The sequence below is a fragment of the Quercus robur genome, chromosome 7, assembly GCF_932294415.1.
Source record: "Quercus robur chromosome 7, dhQueRobu3.1, whole genome shotgun sequence".
Taxonomy (NCBI): domain Eukaryota; kingdom Viridiplantae; phylum Streptophyta; class Magnoliopsida; order Fagales; family Fagaceae; genus Quercus; species Quercus robur.
Genome location: NC_065540.1, coordinates 48,670,068 through 48,690,485, shown reverse-complemented (window position 1 = coordinate 48,690,485; position 20,418 = coordinate 48,670,068). Strand labels below are relative to the sequence as shown.

The following is a 20,418-nucleotide window of genomic DNA, read 5'->3' as shown; positions in this document are numbered from 1 at the left end:
TGTAGTGCCTTTGGTACCCAATTCATTTAGAGAAGTGTTATTATGTCCACAATATTTTTACAACAAATTATATGTGGAAAAGATGTTATTAGTTTTAATTTGAATTTATTACTTAAATTACTTTTTTGTCCATTTGTAACAACCAATAATAACCAATCACATAATATTTGTTGTGAAAATATTGTGGATATAACATTTCTCATTATTTTAGGATCACACATACAACTCTTACCACAACTTGCACACGTGTCAATTTGTGATTGGATTGCTATTACTTACACACGGTGTTAGCCATTGGTACTTGATAAATAGTAAATATAATTTTGACGTGGCAGATTATGATTGGTTTGTCTATCATTTTCACATAAATTCACAAATTTTCTTGTCATTCATATCACAATTGTAGCAAAATTGTGGCTCTAGATTTTCTTGAATTTGAGTCCTAGACCTTTTCCTTTGCTTTGCTACCCACGCTTAACTGATTTTTTAGTTGCTTTTTAGATTCCCGCCAAAAAAAAAAAACATAAACATTTTTATTTTTTATGTTCACGTTGTGTCCTATTGTTTGGGATACTTAGAAATCACAAATTTTATTTTATTTTTTATAATTCAATAATTGAGGAGGGTTACTTGAATCATTTGAGCTATAAAGTGAGTTGAAATCTTGAATCATTCCATTTTAAATTGTTCATAAAAAAATTTTCATTTTAAATTAAGGATTAAACCACTATGCACACGATTTGCCTCTTCAATTAGTCTCATTTCTCATCAGTGATCAGTAGGCAATCTTAACTCTTTTTTTTTTTTTTTTTTACAAGATAGAATTCTACTCTACTCTAATCTAAGTGTATATGTGTGTGAAGCTCCCTCCTAGAGACTTGAACCCCGGCTCTTACCTCCCACACCTCATAAGCACTTATACTTGTGGAGTTACCATCACACCAAGGGTGTGCGGTGGTGTAGGCAATCTTAACTCTTAAACTTTGATCTTGCATGTAAGTTATTAATTACATAAAACGTATAAAAAAAAAAAAAAAAAAGCATTCTCCAATAATATTACCAAACGCAATTTCAATAAGTATAATTACTTTCTAATAAAAATTTCAGTATATAATAGACACCACCCTCTCTCCTTCAACGTTTTTTTTCAAAAAAAAAAAAATATTTTATATATAATTTTTTTTATTTATTTTAACAACAAAAATAACATGAAAATGGATTGAATGGTCATAAAGGAATGTGCGCTTTTCACGGTCTAATGGTAGAGGAAAAATGTCCTCATTCATTGAATGGTATTGCACCCATTACCATGGTTTTAATCAACGATGAATCCCAACATAAAAGGATCCCCACAATTGCATGTGCAGATAATTTTAAACAAACAGCTGAAGCTCATTAGTAGGGTGGTATAAGCTTGGAATCGTCGGCATAAGTGCTTGGGTTTAAGTCTCACCAATAAATGGGGTGGGTTAGCCTAAAATCAAAGTTTAAAATATCCTTGTGTTTGGGCCACATGTGGGAAAGCCCACAGCTATAATTGACACCAGACTCCCCTTCAACGTTGTTGTTGTTGTTGTTGCTGTTGTTTTTGTTTTTATTTATTTATTAATTTTTTTTTGGGTTACAACAAAAATAACATAAGAATGGATTGAATGGTCATAGATTAGTGTGTGCTTTTCACTCTCATTATTGATATAACTTCTACCAAAAATGCACAAAAATTAAAAAATTAACTCTCTCACAGTCTTTTCTCAACCAAAAAAAAAAAAAAAAAAAAACTCTCTCACATGGTCACATGTTTAACCTTCTTCATGACACACAAAAATTCCTTTTAATTGAGATCCTACACTGGGTGTAAATGTGCAATACCATATATGGTTGAGAAAAAAAAAATCTAAACTTTTTAGTTTCACCTAGGAGACATCCAATGGCAGAGGAAAATTGTCCTCAATCATTGAATGGTATTGAAAGCATATCCCAAACTATCCTGGCATCCTGGTGCATAGAACTTAGAAGTTGGTAAATTAATCACTCTCTAATTTTCTTATCATATCAGATTGACTGGATTGCAGAAAAAATTATCACGATAGTATATTTTTGCTATGCTAGTGTTCCTATGGAATGCCAAATTTGTCAAATTGTCTGTAGAGAGGCTAGTATTGAGCCCAAAAGGCAAAGGCCGGAAGTTTTGGTTGCCTCTTGAAATGCATTGCGTAACTTTTATCTCCATGGTCCTATTCAATATATTTTGAAATCTAAGACTGATGAATTTAAGAAAACTTTTATTAGTGTCCGTTTGGCAGAAAATTATTTTTGTCAATTTATTTTACTATTCAGCTTATTTTTGCTACTATTTATGGGTCTTACTGCATTTTTTTGTACTATTCATAGGTATCACTAAACTATTTCAACTAATATTTACCTTTATCTATAGTACTTTCAACAAAAAAATTTCAGTTTCAGCAAAATAAGCAGATCTTAAATAAACCCTTAATATTTAAATGTTATTTATATTACTTTTTTATGTTGGGTATATTTTATTAATATATCTTGAGATTTGAATTAACACTAACCAGGTTTAAGACATTTCAAAATTGACCAATTTGGTTTTTAAAGCTAACTTGGTCCCTAAGACAATTGAAAAAAAATAAAAGGTGTGTTTGAATACCGCTTATTTGCTAAAAACATTGTAACAAAATATTTTTTAAGAGGCAAAATACTATTCCCGTGGCACTGTTCACACATTTTTGTGCTTTGGTTGGTCCATGAACAGTGCCATGGGACTAGCCAAAAAAAATGCAATGCACACAAACACAATGCAGGGGCTACGCATACGCACACTAATAGGCCTAGTAGTGTTTTGAGACTAAGTTGGCTTTAGGGATTAAATTGATTTGTTTAAAATGTCTTGAACTTTGATATTAGCCCAAACCCTAGGTATGGTAATGAAAAATTTACCCTTTTATATATTTTTGTTTTTTTAAGAACTATTCTTTTTTGTTTGTTTTTTTTTTTTTTTTTTTGATGGAAAATTATTAATTAAATAGGTTTAATTTCGTACATTTTACAATTGATAATAGTTAATCTGCTTAAACTTCTTGTGATATAATGGTTCTTACTTAACACATTGATAACAATTTTTTTTTTCAACTGATTAAGATTTCAATTAAGCTGGATTTTCATTTGCTCAATATTTTGAGAGCCTACTCTGGGTGAGAGAAAGAATGTAAACCTTTATATATATAACTTGTTATATAATTCATATTTTGAAATTTTCACTATTAAATTACATGTTTTATATGTTCTTAATGTTCATACCAATTGGATGTTATTTACTACCCTCTATATATATATATATATATATTTAAAGTTACACCTGATATAATTTTAAATAATGTTACACCACCCTATAACTTATTATATAATTTATATTTTGAAAATCTCAATGTTTTTAACGTTTATGCCAATTTTTATGTTAATTAGATGTTATTTACCATTTCATTTATAAACTCATATTTTATGTATTATTTCAAACTATACAAATTTGAATTTAAACAATTGATTGATAATATGACAATTAATATTTGATCATTTTAAAATTTTCTAAGTATAAAAAATATAAAACGATATTATAATTTAATGGTGAATTTATCAAAATTTGCATTAAATTAAAAAATTTTGAGTGAGGTAAGATTGCTTAAAATTTTCTGCTCTACCATTTTTAGGACACATTTTTGTACAAATTTTGGAGCTTTGTTTATATAACGGAGGACCCTGAAAATTTTTTGGGTAGGGGGCCCTTAAGTCTTGCGCCTATCCATCTTTCTTATTTTATCCCTAATTGGAATTTGGAATTCCCTAAAGAGCTCTCTCTTCTGTGTTCCTTTTCTTTGATTGCAGAATAACGTTAAGAAAAGTTTCAGGTAATTTAATCTTTCATCTTATCTTTCTGTTTGTTTGCCTAGAAAATTGAGAAGAGACAAAAAGTAGTTTTATATTTACGATTCTTTTTTATCTAACCGTATGCATTGCCCATTAAATTTTATTTTATGCATTTCTTGTTGGTTGTTATGATATTCTTTTTTTTTATTGTGCATCAAAATCTAAAATTTATAATATTTAGTAGGTTTTTATTTTTATTTTTTGGTGGTAGATTAGGATATAAGAAAACATATAATGTTAATGTATATGCTTGTTTAATTAACGGTTGTCTTTAGTATTGTTAAGTTAGATCCTTATTGAATGTGTAAATAAGGTTTCAACGAGGGTTTGATTGCATGTTTTTGCTCCTATTCTTTAACTTGTAAAAATCTGATAAAGATATTAAAGTTTTACTACCAATTGAAGTGTTAAGGAGGTTGGGTTTCCTTGAATTAATCCAAAACACCCTTTCATTGTCTTCTTTTTTTGGTTGAATAAAGGCTGTAGCTATAATTATTGTTTAAATATATCTTTGTGTACAATTGGGGGCAAGAAGAAAGGACAATCCTCAAGCCACACCTGCGGCTCTACATTTTGCTGAGAAAACTTTGCTAGCTCTCTTGAGTCGCATAGTTACTGCACAACTTGGAATGAAACACATTCAAAGCTTTTCATGTTTTGCTTAATATCATTTAGCAATAGTCCCTATTCAACAAAATAGCGCGCTACATTTGTAAGTGCATTATCATCCCAGCGTCTTCACATTCCACAATCATTCTTTTAATCAACGATGAATCACAAACTCTCTCAGACAATGCAGCAAACACCTCACCTGCTCTATAATGAATCACCGCCACCACACCTCCACTCCCATCTTTGAAGCTCAAACCAGCAACATTTATCTTAAAACAGCTTGAATCAGGAGGTAACCACTTCACTGGATCCAGATTGAAGTGAATATCCTGCTAGTCTGATCAATGAATCATTTTGTCATTTAAACATTCGGCACTTTCAAAAGCCACAATAGGGAAGGAAATTGAAAAAAACTTAAACTGGAACCCACATTGTTGCTGAATTGAGAAACAGAGGAAAAAATTCGGCAAAACTGGGAGGTTCTGACCTCGACATTTTGGTACGGATGGTCAACTGCCGAATGGCACTTTAAGGCTTTCAATGTTGATTTGTCCTGCCTTCTTCTCTTACTTCTATCATCCTGCAGCAACATCTTGATAGTTAAATGCATGTGTTGGGAACTTGTAACTCAAATGGGAAACTCAGATTTGGGTTCATTCATGCATCAAGGTCAATTAGTCAATGTTAGTTACAAGTAGTGCATGCAAATTTCACTTCATCAATATTGGCACCTGAACTCGTTGTTTTGCATCTGTGTTATGTGAGATTTTTTCATTTTTCATGCTATTCAACTTGCAATTCAGAGCTTGGCACCTGTGCCTGTATTCTCGTTTTAAAGTATCTTCCACAAACAGTTTATGTGGAATGAGGCTGTACTACATTCTCATGGTTCCATTGTTTCACTTCTTTTCATAATGAAGATTATCTACTTACTTGAATTACAGCAAGAGGTTATTTGGCACAATTAGTTGTTTCTTATCACATTTGAATATGTATTCTTTTGGGGGAGAAGTTTGGTTTATACTTTATAGTTAATACATATTTAGATGAAATCAGTTGCTTTTGGCATTTTACATTGTACACATTGCAAACACATCTCATGGACCTATGCTTTTCTGGTACGTTCATAAATACTTTCTTTCAGCTCATTTGGCATGTTAATTGTAGTTAGTTGGTTCCCTACACATTTATGCTTTCAGCCCTATATGTGAAGCGGCAGTTTTCTCTGTACAGTATTAAAAAAGGCTGTTAAATTTCTTTAGCTGAATTTTGTTAAACCTTTGTATGCTTGAGCAGATGAGCTTGGAGGAGGAGAATACAAAGGCCTTTCTTATACTCAGTGAGAATTATACTCACATTAAAGGAGGTAAGAGCTATTATTTGTAGAAGTATGATGTTGTAACTGTCATATACAACTTTTGTTTGGTCTGTTGATTCTCTCTCATACCTTTTAGTTTCTTAAGAGTACATCTTTGAAGCTCTACCTGAATTTTAGGCCTGATCTTGTGTAAATGTGAATAATGATATCTTTATCTCATGCACGTCACTTAGTTCTATCCTTTAATTTTTTTTTTTTTTTTTTTGCCAAAAACCTTGGAGCTTAAAACCCATAATCAGATAATGGATGTTCACTGCCATTACCCTACTATTGGCAGATTGTGATTAGGCCCACAAAAGGGCTTGATACTGATAGTGGAAGCCTAGCTGCGACTAAAGTAGCATTTGAAGTAGATTTATCTTTCCACGTGAAGTCTTCTTCCGCTAAATTGAACATTCATCTGAAGTCAATTATGATCTCCAGTTAGGAAGTCAATGCACTCAAATAATATTTTCCCTGAATAATGAGGATACATGACACTATGACAGTATGTATAGTAAGCAAATCATCTGAAAATATTGAGAGGTCCTTAAGAGTTTTAACTGTCTTGCAACATGGGAAACTAGATTATATGATTTGTTAGTTTATGTATGCTAATATTTCCTCCTACCTTTTTATGCTTTCATGATTTTCTTTTGTGTGTATGTTGTGGTGGGGGGCTGTGGTCCAACTCTGTCTTTCTTCTTGATGTATTACATTGCATTTCCGTTGTCAACCTTTTGAAGTAAGCTTAGTACTTGAGTCATCTGAAGCTTCTTGTGTCATTATTACTTAAGTTAAATTGTAACCACATCCTTTTTATAAATTAATTTGATATTAAACTAGAGCGAAACAACTGGTGTTTTGAGGATTTTAAAAGGACAGTAATCAATCTAAAATTTTTATTTTTTAAAACACTATTAGATTGGATGTCTATCGTAGAAATCCATTCTATCTCTTCGATTTATGATTTGACGGATGCTTTTATTTGTGTTCTGATTATATTGATCCCCAGTTGTATATGTCATGTATTCTTGGGTGACTCTCTTTTTTAATGTTTGAATAACATTTTTATTACTTATATAAAAAAAAAATAAAAAAATAAAAAAAATAAAAAAATCGGGGCTCAAGTGATAACCTAGTGGTAATGGCATCCTTTGTGGTGCCCCATTTTTGTGGTTTGAGCCCCACCTCCTCCTCCCCCTTTATCTACCTATCAAAAAAAGTATTAATTCCATGATAAGAGAGATTGCCACATTTGTAATATGTTTTTATATGTATGGCAATGAAGAATTCTGGAAAACTTCTTATGATATACTCCTTATGATAAGTGCCAGCTTGAAAGACTCATCAGCTATTTCTTATGCACCTTATCACAAACTGATTTAGCATGGTAAGTATCTAAATGATTTTACTTCAACATCTGATTTGATACTAATGGTACCTTTAATTACTTGATCCTTTGATGTATCACCAGTTCCACAGCTGCTTTCATCATTAATATCTAATGGTTTTACAATAATCAGATAATGGGCTATCTTTCTGGCTCATCTCCTCAGTTAAAAAGTGGAACAGTGTCTGCTTTGTCAGTATTGGTTTATCAGGATGTAGATATCTGATGTCAATGTCTGATCTTGTCCCCTTACTTTTATCTTTGCTGCATACCAAAGTGGTGGAAGTGATAAAAGTGAGTGTTCTCTTAATTGCTCCTGATTCAGAGTGTTGGTACAATTTTGCTTTTGATGCTAGTTGATTGCATATTTAACGGCTGTTTTGGGCATTTTGAAAGTACTAGTGTCATGCTTACAAGACAAAGACCTGCACAGTCTTTTGTCTGGTGTTGTGTATGAAGTTCAACCATGGTCATAGTTCCCAGACATCATTTTAGATCAAAGGCACATGCAAATTTGACATTAAGCACTTATTTGCCTTATATACATAATAATGAAAATGTATTGGTGTTGGTGTTGGAAATTTTCAATACATGCACGTACATCTTTATTTACAGGTCATTGTAATAATGGAGATTTTGATACGGAAGTGAGGTTCTGCATCAGTCGTCAGTTACTCCAGAGAAATATAAGGGTTTTCTGAAGGCCATTTTGGAGGTGATTCTTTCTTTTCCTGTTTATGCTCTTTGTTAAATATAATTTATTTTAATTTTAGGGAGGGACTTGATCAATTAATTGGTTGAGAACTCCTTTGAGTTCTGTCTAGGCCCCCAAGTTTGAAATTTATTGACCAGAATGAAATATTTTTGAAGCATGTAATCTCTTCTGAAAATTGTTGGTGATGCAAATATAGTTTTATCATAGGTTCCTTGCCATGGAGGTGTTGTTTTAAATGGTAAATTACTGACACATGGCATTAATAACCCACATGCTTATTCTGCTTTCCAAATATTTTATAATCTTGAGAAAAACATTAGCAATGTAATGATGCAGCATGTCTTAAGATAGCCTCCCGAAGATTTGCTGTGTGTGTCATGCACAATTAGCATGGCAGAAGTGCATCCTGTGAGCTCAACTAGGTGGATGACGAAGATGGAGGTGGGGGATAGTTAGGTGGGATCAGAAGTCTGGGGGAGGTTAAATCATGCCAGAGACATTGTGCATGAAATGAACCCAAGCTAGTGTTTGAAGCTCGGTGTCTGGCTTTGAGCCTTTGTATGGTCTTGCGCATGTGTTGCCTGGAATTCCTTGTGTGTTTGTAAGAAGTGTCATAAACCAGAATTCGTCCCCATGCTGAAAACCTTTTTTTTTTTTTTTTTGGGGGTGGGGGGGTTGTTAAGATATTCTGATTTTGTTCTTAAAATTTGACATAGACCAGCTATAGGCTGTTATAATGTTATTTGATATCCTTGCATTCTTCTCTTATTTTACCCTTTTCCTCTGTCCTCTACTATCAATTTGGTCTCATAGTGTGTCCTCACCCATTTATTAGATGAAGTCCTCTAGTTGAAGACACGTAATGACTTTATTTTCCCCCTTAATGAATGAGCATTATTAGTTTAAACATGGGGAAACTGATGTCCCTCCTGCAGTGGTTTTTCTTTTGGTGGGAGTTCATTTGAAGTGTGTTTGATGAAGAATCATATTAAATATATGATGGAAGATTATGCTGTCTTTGTATATCTTATTGCAGAACCGCCATTGGAAAACAAGTCCAAAGAATCTGGTGCTGGTGATACAGAAATGACTCTTGCAGATTCATTTACAAAGGCTTCTGGATCCATGTTCGACTGATCAATTTTTTATATGCTGATCTGTTCTTTCTTTAGATCTCGCTCTATCCTTTCTTTAGATCTCTATCTCATTACCATTGGACTTGCTTATTTTGCTTTATTTTTTTTAGGCCGGAGAAGTGGAAACACAAGGCAATGGGTTCTATAACTGAGGAGAATAGTTCAGTAGAACAAAGGAAAAGAAAGAGAGAGAAGAAAATCAATGCTCTTATCCCTAGCTCAAATGAGCGTCAATTGTCATGTGGTATTGTTGGTGGTTTAAGAGCAGTTTAAAGTGCTAAGTGCTCTAATAATGCAAAATCACTGCATAGTCAGTAGAAGGAAAGACAAAAGAAGAGCAATAGGAATCACAACATAATTATGACAAGTCATGACCAGAGAAAGATGGAGCTGACTAACACTAGCAAGAAAGATGAAGCAATCCATACACCTATTGCTTCCAAATTAGTCAAACACAAGGTAGGGATGAAAAGACGGAAGATTCATAAAGGAGCCATGATGTGCACAAGTCTGAATAGCAATTGCTTCCTAGAAGCATGAGAATAATTTGGCACACTCTGCTTATACTACTGCCCATTTAACACATGTTAAATTGTCTAAATAGAAATTGCTTCCTAGTCTAGCTTCTTCTTCAATATAGAGCTCATTTAACACATGTTTAATATGGGAATGGCCATTTATAACATATTCATATTTAGAAAATGAACAACCAATAGGATTGGAGCAAGTCCTTGTATAAATACTCAACTTGTAACTCTAATTTCTTTAGTGAATTGTGATGCATTTGCTTGGAACTTCTCTCGTAGAATTCTTTATAATTCTCTCATAGAATTCTCTCCCTAAATCCCTCTCAATTTCAATTATCTCTCTATCTATCTCTATCTTTCACCTCCTCCATAATTCCTTATTCTATCTCATTCTCCCATTATCTCACAACTAAACCCTACTCTAGTTTTTTCATCAAGTTTATTTCTCTAGTCTCTAAACAATGAAACACCTAAACCACAAGTTTGATCTTAACAATAACCCTCCTGTACCTAACAGATGCTCTAGATACAACTATCTATATATGCCCCATTGCCACCCTTCTTTCCTCAACAAATTGTAAAGGAATTGTAGATTTATAAGGAAAGTGCTAACTGTTCTGGATGGAATAATATCTTGACTCTGACCGTATCACAAGAAATGGTCTTTGGAAGTTCATCTTATAAGTTCCTTTCTTTTTAATTAATTCAGGGGAGAAAGTTGTTGGAAAGCGTGGAAAACCTCTCCATTACAATGTAGCACATTCCACAGGATTATTCCCTACTTCATGATCCAGGGAAGTAATTTTGCACTTGGTAATGGAAGAGGTGGAGAATCAGTCTATGGCTAGAAGCTTGCTGACAAGAACATCAGGATGAAGCATACTGGACCAGGTAGGACTGGTTTCAGCTCGACCCAATTATTTCAGTAATCCTGGCAGTAACATTGTTTTATATATAAATATATATCTTTTGCACAGGGCTTTTGTCAATGGAAAATGCTTTCCCTGAAACAAATGGTTCACAAACGTCATTTCTTAGAAAATGTTTCTAAAAGGACGACATTTTTTTTGGTTTTTGCTTATTGATATTGATTATTTTCATTGTTGCTGTAGGGTTGTTTGGTGTTTTGTTCAAGATTATTGAGAGATATCACTTTCTTCTTTGTTGGTAATGATTCACTGTAGCTTTCACTTAAATTTGCATATTATGTACTCATTTTACCCAAAATTTGTTTCCCGTATGGTTGTTCATTGCAGTTTTACACTCCCAATTTTTCAGTTGCTGCCCCTATAGCAGAGACGTCAGTACGAGCGAAGTATATCTCTGAACTTGTAAGTGATCTTCAGATTGTTTCTACTTTCTGGGCATGCGATCGTAATGTTAGAGGAGCACCTCCCATCTCTTCCATTCCTCTCTCTGCATTGGCAGTTTTGGATGGAGATGGACTATATGTTCCTCTTCTGTGAAATAAAGTTTTTGTATTCAATTAAAAAAAAAAAAAAAAGAATATAAAACAATCAGTGAATTTTCACAAAAGAAGTCCAATTATTTCTAAGCGATAATTTTTCTTACTTTTCAATTGAAACGAAAGTGTGGAATAGAAATTTTATTGTATTGTAATACTTGTTAGTACTATGGTAATGTTGGCATTTTATATAATTTCTCCTATGTTGAGTCATTGGATTCAATGAAAAACTAAACTTCTAGGTTTACTACCGTATTTGGTCATTCTACATCATTTAATTTTCTGGTCCTCTAGTACATTCAACACTTATCAACTATCAACGAATCTCTCTTGCGGAAATTATCAATTGTCAGTATTTTTTTTTTCATTGTTGTCAATGCAAAAAACGTAACTAGTTGTCAGGTCCTTGTACCCTATATGCATTTTCCATGGGAAAATGTGGCTTGTAGAGCTCTTGAGGGCATTTTAACATGAACAACCCTCAAATGCACCACTCTTTGTTGGTCTCCACAAAACTTGATTTTCACTATTAGAGAAGGGGAAAGATGATCTTTTCCAACTTTAGATCTCCAATTCACCATTTTTCAGTGGAGTGCAAACCACTATCTAGTCCACAAAGTGTGATTTTTTGGTGTCCCCAATTCCTCATAGAAAGTGCTTTTGAAGTATCTCCAATTTCTTGGTTACATGAGTATGCATCATAAACGACGACATAAAATAAATAGGAATAGAAGATGAAGTGTTTTCTTGTCAAAGTGATCCTCCCTCTTTTGGACATTTTTAGCTTCTTCCATCATGCAAACCTTCTCTCCACATTTTCTATAATTTTTTGTACTATGGATTATAATTTTCATTCTCCTATGTATTTTAGAATTATGCATGGCATAAAGTTTGGAAAAGTTTGCTATGATGAATTCTATTCCCCCTTTTTACACTTTTTTTTTTTTTTGAGGAAATAGTAATATTTATTAGAACACACAAATACGAAAGTAGTATATGGAGTTTTTAGGTCAATTTTCATTTCTAAGTGTTTTTAATAAATACCTTTATTCGTTTTTTTTTTTGGGGGGGGGGGGGAGGGAACAAATACTTTCTTTTAAAAAAAATCTCCCCTTCCCCACTTAAAAAATATTTATAAAAAATTGTTGAACGATGAATAATTAATGTGTGAAATCTCAAATGGTTCTTTTGGATAGAGTATTAAAAAGGAGGGAATTGAAATTTACTTTTTAATTTAAATGAGAGGGTAATTTTTTTTTTTCTATTGATGAAATTGTATTTGAAATGATTATAAAAGTAAAATGTTAAATTTGTAACTTCACCATTTTTTTGTTTGAACAAAATTTTGAATCAGCTTAAATAATCTTTGCGTTGTTAAATTCATATCAACCAATGTATAGTATCAATTATTCTCTAGTTTGTCCAATGTTTTGAAGCCATTTGGCTGTGATTAGAAGAAATAAAGAATGTGCGTGGGGTACCCATCATCACGTGTTCTCTATGAAATGTATTATAAAAAATGTAGTCTCTTTTTCACGCGGACCACGCGTACTTAGCTAGTGCCTGCAACGGATCAGTTTTGGAAGTCACATTCGAACGTTAAGGTCAAGCCGACATGAATTTTGCTTTAAAAGCCGTAAGGACAAAAGTCAGTACGAAACTTTTCTGACTCCTGAGTCTTGATATGATTAATATTCTATCATTGAACTCCCAATCTTTGGTGCACTCAGATCCCAACAGGATCCCCCTCAAAAATTTTAATAATTATTAATTGACTTGTGCGGTTGGGATTGAGATCAGGTAAGGATGAGCAACTTTAAATTTCAACTATTAAATATATCTACCTTTTCAGTCCAAAAAAAAAAAAAAAAAAAACTATTAAGTATAAAAAAAACTATTAAGTACAAAAAAAATGAAGAAAAGTAAAAAAAGTAAAAAAAAAAAAAAAAAAAAAAATTGTAAGAGACGTGGGTGAATTGCACCGGATCCCAATCTGTGTAGTTGCTATCATGGCAAATGCATATAAAATTAAGAAAGTGCATAGAAATTTTTTTTGACAAAGGTTGATGTTGTAGTAATAAAAAAAAAAATGATATTAATAGTAAGTTTAGATAAAAATAAGTACAAATTTGTCGATTTTTGTGTGAGTATAATATTGCTTCCATGGAATTATAGGACTTTTGTAAACCCTAGCACTTGTTATACCTAATTAAAAAAAAAAAAAATTGGTGGCGATATTGGATTTCGATTTGCAAATGGATTTGATCACAAAACTTTTATGTGATAATGGGTTTGATGGTTTTGTGGTGTTTATTCTACTATGGGACGATGCTTTGTAGTTTTGGGATGTAATGGTAAGTGTAATGCTTGGCTGTTCGGTTCTGGTGGGTATACCTTTTGGTACTATGGTGAGAGGGAGAAGTAGAGAGAAAGGCTAAGTGTTTGGCTCTCACAATTTGCTAGGTTTTTGTCAACTTTTAGATGTTAATTATGGTTTAATTTCATAGGAAATGAGACTTATAATTGTTGAAACAATAGAGAAGTTCGTACCTGATTTCTCTGTTGTTCTGACCGTTTCGATTGACCAAAAGTTAGGAAAAAATGTCTTAAACTGAATTTAAAATGCTAGATATGTTTCAAACTCGCGGGACCAAGATCCAATCTCACTCAATTGAAGTTCTCCTTGCAGAAACTTCAATTTTCAGTACTTGAACTTCAACCAAATTACAAATCAACCTACTAAAACCGAAATACAAAGTATTTGAATGATAATTACAAGAAAATTTTGACACAGAATATGCCAACAAAAAGAAAAACCTAACAAAAGATTTGGCAGGTTTTGCTTTGTAATCTTCCATGGCCAAGAAATGAAAACACAGTCTTTAAGCAACCATGACGTGTATATCCTAAATTTTCCAATTGATTGGTGTTACTCAATGTTACGCCAACTTGATTACATTGCCAATTAAGTTCCAATTCAGTGAATAAAGTGCACAACCGTATTGCAAGATAGAAATAGAAGCAGAAAAGTGAGACATAACAATATAGTTACGAAGGGAGAATATCTTGACAGAAAAACCCTTTTGGCAATAGAATTCACTATGATAGAATAGAAGTACAAAGTACAAGAATTATACCAAATCCTATTAGTGTCACGACCCAAACTAGAATCCTAGAATTGCAACCATGACTGACATGTTAATAACAAGTCTAAACTTGATATTAACACAGACCAAACTAAACCAGTGAACAAATTAGTTCTTTTTGATACTTGATAAACAAAACATATAATATTTTTCTCCATGTCATAACAAAAACCATCAATTATAAATGGAACAAGGTTTTTATGTAACCATGGTAGTTAAAAAACTCATTCACATGTATTATTTAAGTCACATGACTCATTAAAATGTCATGTTATTAAGTACACGTGAATGGTTTTTTTAGCCATCACATACTTGACCACCATGCACCCATGGTGCGGTAGTTACTCCATAAGTATAAGTGCTTGTGGAGTTGGGGGGGGGGGGACAAGAGCTAAGGTTCAAGTCTCCAGGAGGGAGTTTCACACACATATACACTTAAATTAGACTAGAGTAGAAATTCTATGCTAGAGTAGAAATTTTATCTTGTATAATATATATATATATATATATATATATATATATATATATAAACCACCACATACTTGTAGTGGGTTGCATAAAAATTCCCGCAACTCAAATTGCATTAAAACCTTTTCTTTATAGAAATATTTTAAGGTCACGTAATAAAATTTTAACTTCCAACTATTGATTTAAAAATACAAACTTTTTACAGAAATAAGCTTAAAAATACTAGAGTAGAAAGTGATAACTAACAAAATAAAGCTCAATTCCTACAAAACTCAACTAAGGCTCGTGTTGCTCTCCTATTGCATAAAACCTGCTCACAGGAAGGTTTTAAAAAGGGGGTGAGCTGAAAAATCCAGTAAGGATTTTAGAAAGAATGCACAAATGCATGTAAACCAAGACATTTCCTAATACGTGGATATTTTTCAAGATAAAATTCTAACATGCACAAATAATTTTTAATGAACTTTATAAACAAATCTTTACATAGCTTTGGAAAATAATTTTCTTTAAAAATATACATCAGCACATAAAGAAAAAGCTTAGAAAAATACATCTCATTTCATCAAGAAAACATATTTCCTTAGAACAACTTTAAAGTGTCTTATGAGAAACTTTTTAACAACTAATGAGAAAACTTTGTTCTTGAAAACTTCTCAACTTCATGAACATAACATCTTAATCATACTTCTATGATTTAATATCGTATAACTTGTTTCCTCATCGCTTTAAAACATAATTATTGGTAATTAAATATTAATAATTTACTTTATCATATCATGAAACAAAATTACTCATAATATTACTTTGGTCAATTTTTCTGGTCAGCTTGTAAAGTGTGAGGCATCTAGCCCTCTTTTGTGAGGCATCCAACAATCCCCACCATGTAGGGCATTCCTAGGTACATACATGCTCATATCATTAATCATAGCTGGCCTGGCCCCTCATCCTTTTAGGGGATTGCATAACACCTCGTGCACCCCTAACCCCTCATGTTTTTTTACAAGGCCTTGTTAGGATTCTTTTATTGATAGTGAGGATGATCGACATCCACCCAATTTGGTTAGGATGAAACAAGGACAGGCTACTTTATTCGTCTCACAATTTAGCTTAAACCACATTCAAAACAAACCATATGACTTGGAGAAATGCTATGTCCATAACATTTTTACAATATTTTCACAAAAAATCCTAAGTGTCAGGTTGGGGCAAAAAAGTAATCTTAGTGTTAAGTTTATATTTGAACCAATAATAACTAATCACATATGATTTGTTATGAAAATGTTGTGGACGTAGTACCTTTTTATAACTTGACTATAAAACCATCAAAACAAATCTTGCTTCTTTGAACCCATCATTTTTTATAAAGTTTAAATATAACATCACATCTCCACTAGTTTAATTGCATAAAACATAACTATGCACATGATGTTCTTGTTAAAACATTTTAATAAAATATAAGCTTTTCAAATAGTGTCATGACATTCCAATTATTTTAAAAAATAAAAAATAAAATTCCCTTACCTCATAGTAGCAGAGATGAGAACCTAACTTGAAAGAGCTCAAACCTGGGTACTCGCAACACCTAAACCCAGGATTAATATTCTTAGTTCATTGATCCAAGAGAAATCGAACATAAAACTTCCAACCTTAAGCACTCATAAGGTACAAAGGATTCCTAACCCACCTCAATTAAGGAGGTTCCTAAATACAAATTACATACATCAAACCTTTTAATGCACTGCTTCAAAGAACAAGCATTTAACAAAGCAATGTCACACATCAATACATCATCCATGAAATCAAAAACTATCATAAACAGGGGTAGTAAGGCTTATGCCTTTCCTTTGTGTACTAAATGACAAGATCAAGGCACAATAAAATTCAACCAAGTAGAATACATGCCAAGAAATTGTCATACCAAAATACAACTCAATCCAATAAACCTAATTCAAAGATAAATTCCATAAAGTTCCAATATTTTAAAGTTACCGTGTAGCTAATTGTCTACAGACCAGCCCTCTTATGAAATAAATTTGACCCACTTAGAGTTATCAAAATAACTCGAAATTTTACAAGGATGTAATCTTACAAGTCTAAAACGTATTCTGAATATTCCAGCTCAAAATAACTTCTACAGAATTTATTAAAACTCACGTAATTTAGTAAACTCAAATCTGTCCTGACAGATTTAAGAACATAATATAAAAATCATTATAATCTTAATATTAAACCACATGCATTGAAACTTGATTCAAAATAAAGCTACGTGACTTAGCTTTCATTCTAATAATCTCAGGCTTCCCAATTCAATCTATAGAATTTATGATAGATTTTTAACTATCACATGCATACAAAAATTTTCTGTTGACAATATTAAATAGTTTTCCTGTAAATTCACAAAGTATTGTGAAATGGTCTTATTTGAACACGAAATTCAATATGCAAATACTAGACATGTCAAAAACCAATCCCAAAGCCTTCAATTCAGGCACTAGAATTTTTGGCAAACGCATATAACAACAAATTAGGAAACCCCCCCCAAATTAAGGCATGATAAAACCATTCCAACAACAAACATCAAAACAGAAAAATCATCAAAATACTCTAAAGAAGTCAGCCCTTCATTCCCATTCATACCTGTACGAAATCAAAATCCTAAATCTCAAAATTGTTACTTTCAACATAACCAAAGCCCAGATAAAAATTCAGTTAACCGAATCTTAAACTCACCAAAATTTCCCATTCAGCCATAGTAAAAACAATACTACTAGGCCTACTACCAAAAAAATAAAGTTCTATTTTCTCACTTTTTAGAGCAACTGAGCGAAGGTTGCAAAATTGTGCAAAATACAAAAAGTGGTTAATTTTACACATTTTAACTAAAAAATATCCACATCAGTGCTTGTAAAATTGTGTATATATACAAAAGTGCACAATTTTACCGTGTATATATGCACAATTACTGTAGCTTTACATTTAATATTTTACTATTTGTTGATTATCAAAAAAAGAAAAATTTACTATTTTTTTCTCTCTCGTTCACCTCACTCTCTCTTTTGCATCATTGAAGGAAATAATAAAAAAATATAAAAAAATGAATATTTTATTGAATAAATGTTTAGAATAAATAAATTGATATGAGTATTTTGTAAAAGTAAGTGTATAAAATAAAAAAAAGTATTTTTTTGTGTGCAAAATAAACAGAAATTTTACACCTTTTGATGCGGTTGCTCCCCAACTGATTGAAACCAAATTTGACCTTCATTGGTATGGTGTTCTATTCTTGATGGAAAGAGAGCCAGGTGGTTCAAGAACTGAATAAGAGAACTTATTTGTTGTTTTACTGCTTAGCCCTTATGTTCCTTCCATATTACACTTAACAATTTCACTTAAAAGACCCCATTGTTTTCTTTATTTATGGAAATACTAAAAACTTCATTAAGCACTAGAAAAAAAAAAAATACATTATGGAAAAGAACTTGTTGAACGAAACAAGGACCCTTTTCAATTCAAGCGGAGAAATCATTGATTAACCAAAATACAAAATTGCACATAAAACCTTATATGGTCATATTGTAACAGGAAATGATCAGGCACGTGTGTCTATTGTAAGTTTGTAACAACTAACAAGCGCGCCCGTAGTTCGAAATGAAAATTTCCTTGAAAGTTGTGTCTAAAACGCGGCATAAACCATATGGTTTGGTCCTTCGGCGATACAACCATGAACCATGGTTTCACAGTCGGAGAGTTTTCCTGAAGCGAAGGTGACGATGGGACCCACCCACTCCAACCACAACAGAGCTTGAAGAGGAAATCAGAAACCGCGATTGCTGATGGCAAGTAATTTTCTATACCATAACATTTTTTATGTTTATAATTTTCTGATCTGGGTATTTCATAACGTTTATTGAAAAATTATCATAGTTTTTGTGTTCGGATAAAGCTATTTCTTGTAAAGTGTTCGGGATTTTCAGTTATGTGTTAAATTTGTTTTTGAAGGTGTCAAAAGCTATTTCTTGATTAACTATAACATGCCAAGAAATTGTCAAATTCTGGAAACTGGGTTCCTAGTTTTCTTTTGGTAGTTGTTGACTTGTTGTGTTGGGTTCTTAGGAAGTGGGTCCTAGTTTTTAAGCACATGAATGTTAGATACCATTGTGTAAAGAGATTGAATTCAATAAGGAGTTGGGAGCAAGAAGGAAGGAAAATCCTCAAGCCACATCTGAGGCTCTTCCTTTTGCCGATGAGAAAACTTTGCTAGCTCTTGAGTTGTATAGTTACATTCTTTTCTGCACAACTTGGAAAGAAATACATTCAAGGCTTTAACATGTGTTGCCTAATATCATCTAGCAATAGTCTCTCTTTAGCAAAATAGCTTGCTACATTTGAGGATTCAGAGAGAAGTTTGCTTGATTTAAAATTATTTTTCTTTAGAACCGTATTGGATTGGATGTTAGTTTTGCGTAAACATTCCATATGTTTGGTTAGAGATTTTATAGATTTATGTAATCTGAGTGATTGATTGTATGGTCCCTAGTCGTATACTTGGATGACTCTATTCTTTGCCATTAATAAAACTTCATTATTTATCAAACAAAGAAAAAGCTTTGCTACATTTGTAAGTGCATTAATTTGCCCAGTGTGTTCACATTCCACAATCACTCAACTAAGTCCTGTGACACGGCTCCATTACATCACGCATGAAAGATTAGTAATACACAATTTTTTAATCAACTAGGAATCACAAACTCCCCCAGACAATGCAGCAAACACTTCACCGGCACCATCACAAATCATGGCTCCCACCTCCTGTCCCATCTCAGAAGCTGAAACCAGCAATATTTAGCTTAAAACAGCTTGTATCAGGAGGTTACCACTTAACTAGAACTGGATTGAAGTGAATCTCCTGCTAGTTCTGTTCAATGGATGACATGGCTAACTAGACAGCACTAGAAGCTGTGATGTTAGGCAATGACATAGCAGCCCCCATACAAACTTCATTCCTACGATTCCATAGTTTCCACCCAACTGTGAGGAAGTTCTCAAGACAAGGAGACTCCCAATTTTTGAAAGCCTTGGTCCTTGTTTGAAGGATTCCCGAACTAGCATACCAAGCAAAATTTTGGATCTTAAGGGGCACCTCTAGGGACCAAACATATTCCAGAATCATTTTGTTATTTGATCATTTGAAACTCTTTCAAAAGTCATAATAGGAATGGAAACTGAAAAGAACTCAAACTGGAATCCACCTTCTTGCTGACTTGAGAAACAGAGGAACTCAGAGGTTCTGACCTTGACACTTTGGTACAGAAGGTCAAGTGTTGAACAACACTTTAAGGCCTTCAAATGACACTTAATTCCCAGATCAAAGTGCCAATATGTCTTGCCTTCTTTTGTTTCCGTTGTCCTATAACTGCTTCTTGATAGTTAAATTCACATGTTAGGAATTTGTAACTTGAATCGGAAGCTCAGATTAGGGTTAATACATGTATCAAGGCCAATAAGTCAAAGTTAGAGTTAGTAACAAGTAGCCCAGGATTCATTAATAATTCATTAAAAAAAAGTAGCACATGCATGTATCAATTAGATCAATTTTACAGCTCATTTTACAGCCTTTTTTTTTTTTTTTTTGCCGATTATCAAGTAATTTTTACTGC

General features: G+C 32.7%; 2 long non-coding RNA genes across 10 annotated transcripts in view; both read left to right on the top strand.

Moving 5' to 3' along the window:
• Positions 1–20,418, top strand: part of LOC126693741 (uncharacterized) — a 56,732-nt gene that overhangs the window by 26,464 nt on the left and 9,850 nt on the right. The window lies entirely within an intron of this gene.
• On the top strand, positions 3,747–11,189 carry LOC126693735 (uncharacterized). Of its 7 annotated transcripts, XR_007645492.1 has the most exons (8): positions 3,749–3,923; positions 5,851–5,920; positions 7,920–8,019; positions 9,056–9,146; positions 9,266–9,614; positions 10,392–10,573; positions 10,795–10,849; positions 10,939–11,189. It is a non-coding gene; the product is annotated as an uncharacterized LOC126693735 (long non-coding RNA). The 7 variants fall into 7 exon arrangements; XR_007645493.1 differs by having other exon boundaries at positions 3,747–3,923; positions 8,955–9,614; XR_007645496.1 differs by having other exon boundaries at positions 3,748–3,923; positions 9,056–9,614; positions 10,961–11,189.